Consider the following 6,429-nt stretch of genomic DNA (forward strand, 5'->3'; position numbering starts at 1 on the left):
AGGTGAAAAGTTTAAGGGGGATACACGTGGCAAGTACTTTACACAGAGAATGGTGGGCGTCTGGAACGCGTTGCTAGCAGAGGTGGTAGAGGCAGGCACGGTAGATTCATTTAAGATGCATCTGCACAGATGCATGAGTAGGTGGGGAGCAGAGGAATACAGATGCTTAGGAATTGGGCGACAGGTTTAGACAGGTAAAAACAAGGACTGCAGATGCTGGAAACCAGAATCTAGATTAGAGTGATATTTGTCAAAAACAAATAATTGTTTACCTAAATGTGAACTTAAACAGTGCCGTCTTTAAATTCAAACACACACACATTCCTTCACATTTAGGAATATAGGACAGGGGAGTCAGTTTTTAATCAGAAATATGGTGGGTGAAAGATAATGGCAAAACACAAAGTTTATGCATTGTCTGGCAAACCAATAGTAGAAGCAAGGTGACTTTCTCAGTTCTTTTTTTGTTTTTGGTGATCATATTATGTTGTTAATCAAGACGACCACAGTGGATAATATCTGTATTTTCGTGAATAATACTCAAAGGTTTTAAAAACTGGGTTAACTTTCAGCTGCCACAAAGTCTTGCCTCAGAGATCACTCTGAGGGCATGCTGTGTCTGTATAATGACAAACGGAAAAATCCAACTTTAAAATTGCTATTTAGAGACTTGGGGCCATTGCACAACATTCATTTATACTTCAGTGATGTATGAGAATATTTTGATTGTACAGCCAGAGTTCCCAATGGAAATCTTTTCTTCTAGTTTTTAATTAACTCTTTCAATCATAATCATGTATTTGGTGGTACTGAAGGACTATTGCAAAGACAAATTTCTGCAAGTCACTAGAGTGCAGTTTGAGCACTTGAATTGTGTGAATTCAAAATTGCTTCTCAATATTTCCATTTGTCGTTGTGTGCAATAGCCTAGACATTCATTTGGAGTTTATACAATATCTTTCTTTGTAAAATTAATGAATCCTCAGGCCTTCATTTCCTCTAGTTTATTTCAGTTGTAATTCTGAAGGTTCTCTGGAGGATCCTAACTAGCCAGGTATCAGTGCTAGCAGAAATCATACAAAGATTAAACTTAGATTATTCTAATTAAAATTTAATTCAACATCATTGAAGCATTAGATTACATATTTTATTAATAAGAGCTGAAACCCAACAGATTGTGGTAACAGTCAGAGTTCTGTTTTTTGTTGCAGTTTGGCCAAAGCTTTGTAAAGGGTCAATGAAGTCATTCTCCATTTTAAACTGAGAAAGAGGGAGCATTCAACCTGCTGTTAGACATCTTCACCTGGGTCTTCACAGACACACCCCTGTCCTGGGTTGTCACAGACACTCCCTCATTGGGATTTTCAAGGACACTCCTTCATTTGGGTCTTCACTTGGCCCATCGCATCAGTACCAACCCTCTGAACAGCATCCCCCCCCTATCCCCATAACCACTCGTTTACCTTGGCTACCCAACCAAGCCCTGGACACTATGGAGCAATTTAGCATGGCCAATCCATCTAACCTGCACATCTTTAGTCTGTGACAGGAAACTGGAACACCTAGTGGAAACCCATGCAGACATGGGGAGAATGCGCAAACTCCACATATCCTGTTGCCCAAGACTGGAATCGAACCTGGGTCCCTGGCGCCTTGACGCAGCAATGCTATCCACTAAGCTGCCCATATATCTTTCTAATGGTAGAGTTTCCTATTACTGCAGAATGTTGCAATGTTTTGTTCATCTCAAAACACATCAGCTCGGGATCATCTCATGCTTTTGATGCTGTTGTAATCTACCTGATGACTGCCCAGAGTCAACATTCTTACTGCAGATATATGGAGCTTCAAAGTTGTTAAATTGGGCTACCTGCTTTAAGCTATCCCCATGCCATATCCTGCTCACATACCCAATTACGCATGCATTATGATGACAGCCAGCTCTTACTCATCTTCCTCTAATTTGTTTCTGTTCCCGCAGTCATTCTCCACCTCCCTTTCCACTTCCTGAGACTAAATCAGATCATTCTCAACCTCGGCATCCTATCTGATGAAGCTGGCTTTCTGACTGAATATTTACTTCCTCATAAAGACTTCCTTCTCCTGCTATGTAACTCTCTGTCCCTGCCTCAGCTCGTCTACTGACTCATTCATAAATGTATTGTCAATTATTACGACAATAGTCTCCTCATTAGCATAACTTTCTTCCTTCATACACTTGGATTTATCCATAACTATCCATCATATTCTAACTCGTGCTGGCACTTGTTGCTTTATATTGTCACTGGTCTGCCAATGTGTGGAGTTTAAAATTCTCATCTTTGTTTATAATTATTTCATACTCTCATCTCTCCCCAACTCAGGAACCTCCTTTAGTTCTACAACCCTTCGAAGTCTTTGCCTACTCCAGTTTGGCCACCTGCAAACTGTCGTTAGAGACAGTAATTAATTCTGAATGTTTCTGGTCTGACATTCACTTTGCCTGTAGACAGTCAAGTGTTCTTTGTTCTGCTGTTGTCAGCTCTCCAAGGCTTTATTGCAAAACATCTATTCCAGAAATCCTTCTCCTTGCTGAATGTGTCTCCAATCTCACATATATTTTTGCGGGTTTATTCAGAAGTAGTTATTTGCTGCATGCACAATCTATTCATATGATTAAACTCTCACTAGAAAAGCTGGCTAAATTATAGTTTGTTTTAATTTTTGGAAACCTTGCCATTTCAATGGAACTGCGGTGCTTTGAACTGTCATTCTAGTTAAATTACCATTTTGGATGCACTGTGATAAAATTAGTCTCACCTTATCTGCAAGCGAATAGATTTTGATGGGTTAAAATTAGACTCTGTTTTATTCTCATTATGTTCCTTTCTCAAATTATTCCCACTTCACTTTGTTATGTGTTCTCCATTTGAACTGATATGCTCGTACCAAATTTGGTCACCAATCAGTTTTAGAGGCTCAGCCAATGCAGTTACACAGGAGATCGGTTAACAATGAACTACTGGCATATCTGCTGTCGGCTGTCACTTCATTATTCGCTGCACCTAAAACCTAAAGTTCAGTTAGAGTCATAGAGTCATAGAGATGTACAGCATGGAAACAGACACTTCGGTCCAACCCATCCATGCCAACCAGATATCCCAACCCAATCTAGTCCCACCTGCCAGTACCGGACCATATCCCTCAAAACCCTTCCTATTCATATACCCATTCAAATGCCTCTCAAATGTTGCAAATGTACCAGCCTCCACCACATCCTCTGGCAGCTTATGCCATACTTGTACCACCCTCTGCGTGAAAAAGTTGCCCCTTAGGTCTCTTTTATATCTTTCACCTCTCACCCTAAACCTATGCCCTCTAGTTCTGGACTCCCTGACCCCAGGGAAAAGACTTTGTCTATTTATCCTATCCATGCCCCTCATAATTTTGTAAACCTCTATAAAGTCACCCCTCAGCCTCCGACGCTCCAGGGAAAACAGCCACAGCCTCTCCCTGTAGCTCAGATTCTCCAACCCTGGCAACATCCTTGTAAATCCTTTCTGAACCCTTTCAGGTTTCACAACATCTTTCCGATAGGAAGGAGACTAGAATTGCACGCAATATTCCAACAGTGGCCTAATCAATGTCCTGTACAGCTGCAACATGACCTCCCAACTCCTGTACTCAATACTCAGACCAATAAAAGAAAGCATACCAAACGCCTTCTTCACTGTCCTATCTACCTGCGACTCCACTTTCAAGGAGCTATGAACCTGCACTCCAAGGTCTCTTTGTTCAGCAACACTCCCTAGGACCTTACCATTAAGTGTATAAGTCCTGCTAAGATTTGCTTTCCCAAAATGCAGCACCTTACATTTATCTGAATTAAACTCCTTCTGCCACTTCTCAGCCCATTGGCCCATCTGGTCCAGATCCTGTTGTAATCTGAGGTAACCCTCTTCGCTGTCCACTACACCTCCAATTTTGGTGTCATCTCCAAACTTACTAACTGTACCTCTTATGCTTGCATCCAAATCATTTATGTAAATGAGAAAACGTAGATGGCCCAGCACCAATCCTTGTGGCACTCCACTGGTCACAGGCCTCCAGTCTGAAAAACAACCCTCCACCTCCACCCTCTGTCTTCTACCTTTGAGCCAGTTCTGTATTGAAATGGCTAGTTCTCCCTGTATTCCATGAGATCTAACTTTGCCAACTGGTCTCCCATGGGGAACCTTGTCGAATGCCTTACTGAAGTCCATATAGATCACATCTACTGCTCTGGCCTCATCAATCTTCTTTGTTACTTCTTCAAAAAACTCAATCAAGTTTGTGAGACATGATTTCTCACGTACAAAGCCATGTGGACTATCCCGAATCAGTCCTTGCCTTTCCAAAAACATGTACATCCATTCCCTCAGGATTCCCTCCAACAACTTGCCCACCACCAAGGTCAGGCTCACCGGTCTATAGTTCCCTGGCTTGTCTTTACCGCCCTTCTTAAACAGTGGCACCACGTTTGCCAACCTCCAGTCTTCCGGCACCTCACCTGTGACTATCGATGATACAAATATCTCAGCAAGAGGCCCAGTAATCACTTCTCTAGCTTCCCACGGAGTTCTTGGGTACACCTGATCACCTTTATGCGTTTCAAGACATCCAGCAGTTCCTCCTCTGTAATCTGGACATTTTGTAAGATGTCACGATCTATTTCCCTACAGTCTATATCTTCCATATCATTTTCCACAGTAAATACTGATGCAAAATATTCATTTAGTATCTCCCCCATTTTCTGTGGCTCCACACAAAGGCCGCCTTGCTGATCTTTGAGGGGCCCTATTCTCTCCCTCGTTACCCTTTTGTCCTTAATATATTTGTAAAAACCCTTTGGATTCTCCTTAATTCAATTTGCCAAAGCTGTCTCATGTCCCTGTTTTGCCCTCCTGATTTCCCTCTTAAGTATACTTTCTTTATACTCTAAAGATTCACTCGATCTATCCTGTCTATACCTGACATATATTCCTGAAGAAGGGCTTATGCCCGAAACGTCGATTCTCCTTCTCCTTGGATGCTGCCTGACCTGCTGCACTTTTCCAGCAACACATTGTTAAGCTCTGATCTTCAGCATCTGCAGTCCTCACTTTCTCCTTATACCCGACATATGCTTCCTTCTTTTTCTTATCCAAACCCTCAATTTCTTTAGTCATCCAGCATTCCCTATACCTACCAGCCTTCCCTTTCACCCTAACAGGAATATACTTTCTCTGGAATATAGTTATCTCATCTCTGAAGGCTTCCCATTTTCCAGCCATCCCTTTACCTGCGAACATCTGCCTCCAATCAGCTTTCGAAAGTTCTTGTCTAATACCGTCAAAATTGGCCTTTCTCCAATTTAGAACTTCAACTTTTAGATCTGGTCTATCCTTTTCCATCACTATTTTAAAACCAATAGAATTATGGTCGCTGGCCCCAAAGTGCTCCTCCACTGACACCTCAGTCACCTGCCCTGCCTTATTTCCCAAGAGTACGTCAAGTTTTGCACCTTCTCTAGTAGGTACATCCACATACTGAATCAGAAAATTGTTTTGTACACACTTAAGAAATTCCTCTCCATCTAAACCTTTAACACTATGGCAGTCCCAGTCTATGTTTGGAAAGTTAAAATCCCCTACCATAACCACCCTATTATTCTTACAGATAGCTGAGATCTCCTTACAAGTTTATTTCTCAATTTCCCTCTGACTATTAGGGAGTCTATAATACAATCCCAATAAGGTGATCATCCCTTTCTTATTTCTCAGTTCCACCCAAATAACTTCCCTGTAAAGTGCAGCTAAACATTACATGTGCAAGGCTGGGTATTAATGCTGCTGCTATCTCTGCTATGCCTGGACAAAATAGAGTGAGATCCTACCTATTTGTTTGCAAGGGAGGACTGCTCAGTGGCTGACTTCCCATATTGTCACCCCAAGTCCTTCCTTAGTCTCTCTGAGAAGAACAAATCCAACTTCTTCGATCTATGAATAGACCGAAGAACCATTCTCGTGAATCCTTTATGAAGGAAACTTCACTTCAGTTGAAAGAAGAACAAAGATTGCAGGAGGAACTCGGCAGGTCTGACAGCATCTGTGGAGAGAAAGTAGAATTAACACTGAGTCCGGTGACTCTTCACTGGAACTGTTCCGAAGAGGAGGTTTGGAAGGATATAGGCCAGGAGCAGGCAGGTGGGACTAGTTTAGTTTAGGATAAAGTTTTGCATAGACTGGTTGGACCAAAGGGTCTCTTTCCACGTTGTATGATTCTATGACTTAATAAGTCACTGGATTTGAAAAGTTAATTCTGTTTTATCTCCACAGAAGCTGCCTGACCTGCCAAGCAATCTCCATTGTTTCAGATTTTCAGCATAGAGTCATGGAGATGTACAGCACAGAAACAAACGCTTCGGTCCAA

The sequence above is a fragment of the Chiloscyllium plagiosum genome, unplaced genomic scaffold, assembly GCF_037043375.1.
Source record: "Chiloscyllium plagiosum isolate Xiang-an unplaced genomic scaffold, Cpla_swu_hap1 HiC_scaffold_22, whole genome shotgun sequence".
Classification (NCBI taxonomy): Eukaryota; Metazoa; Chordata; class Chondrichthyes; order Orectolobiformes; family Hemiscylliidae; genus Chiloscyllium; species Chiloscyllium plagiosum.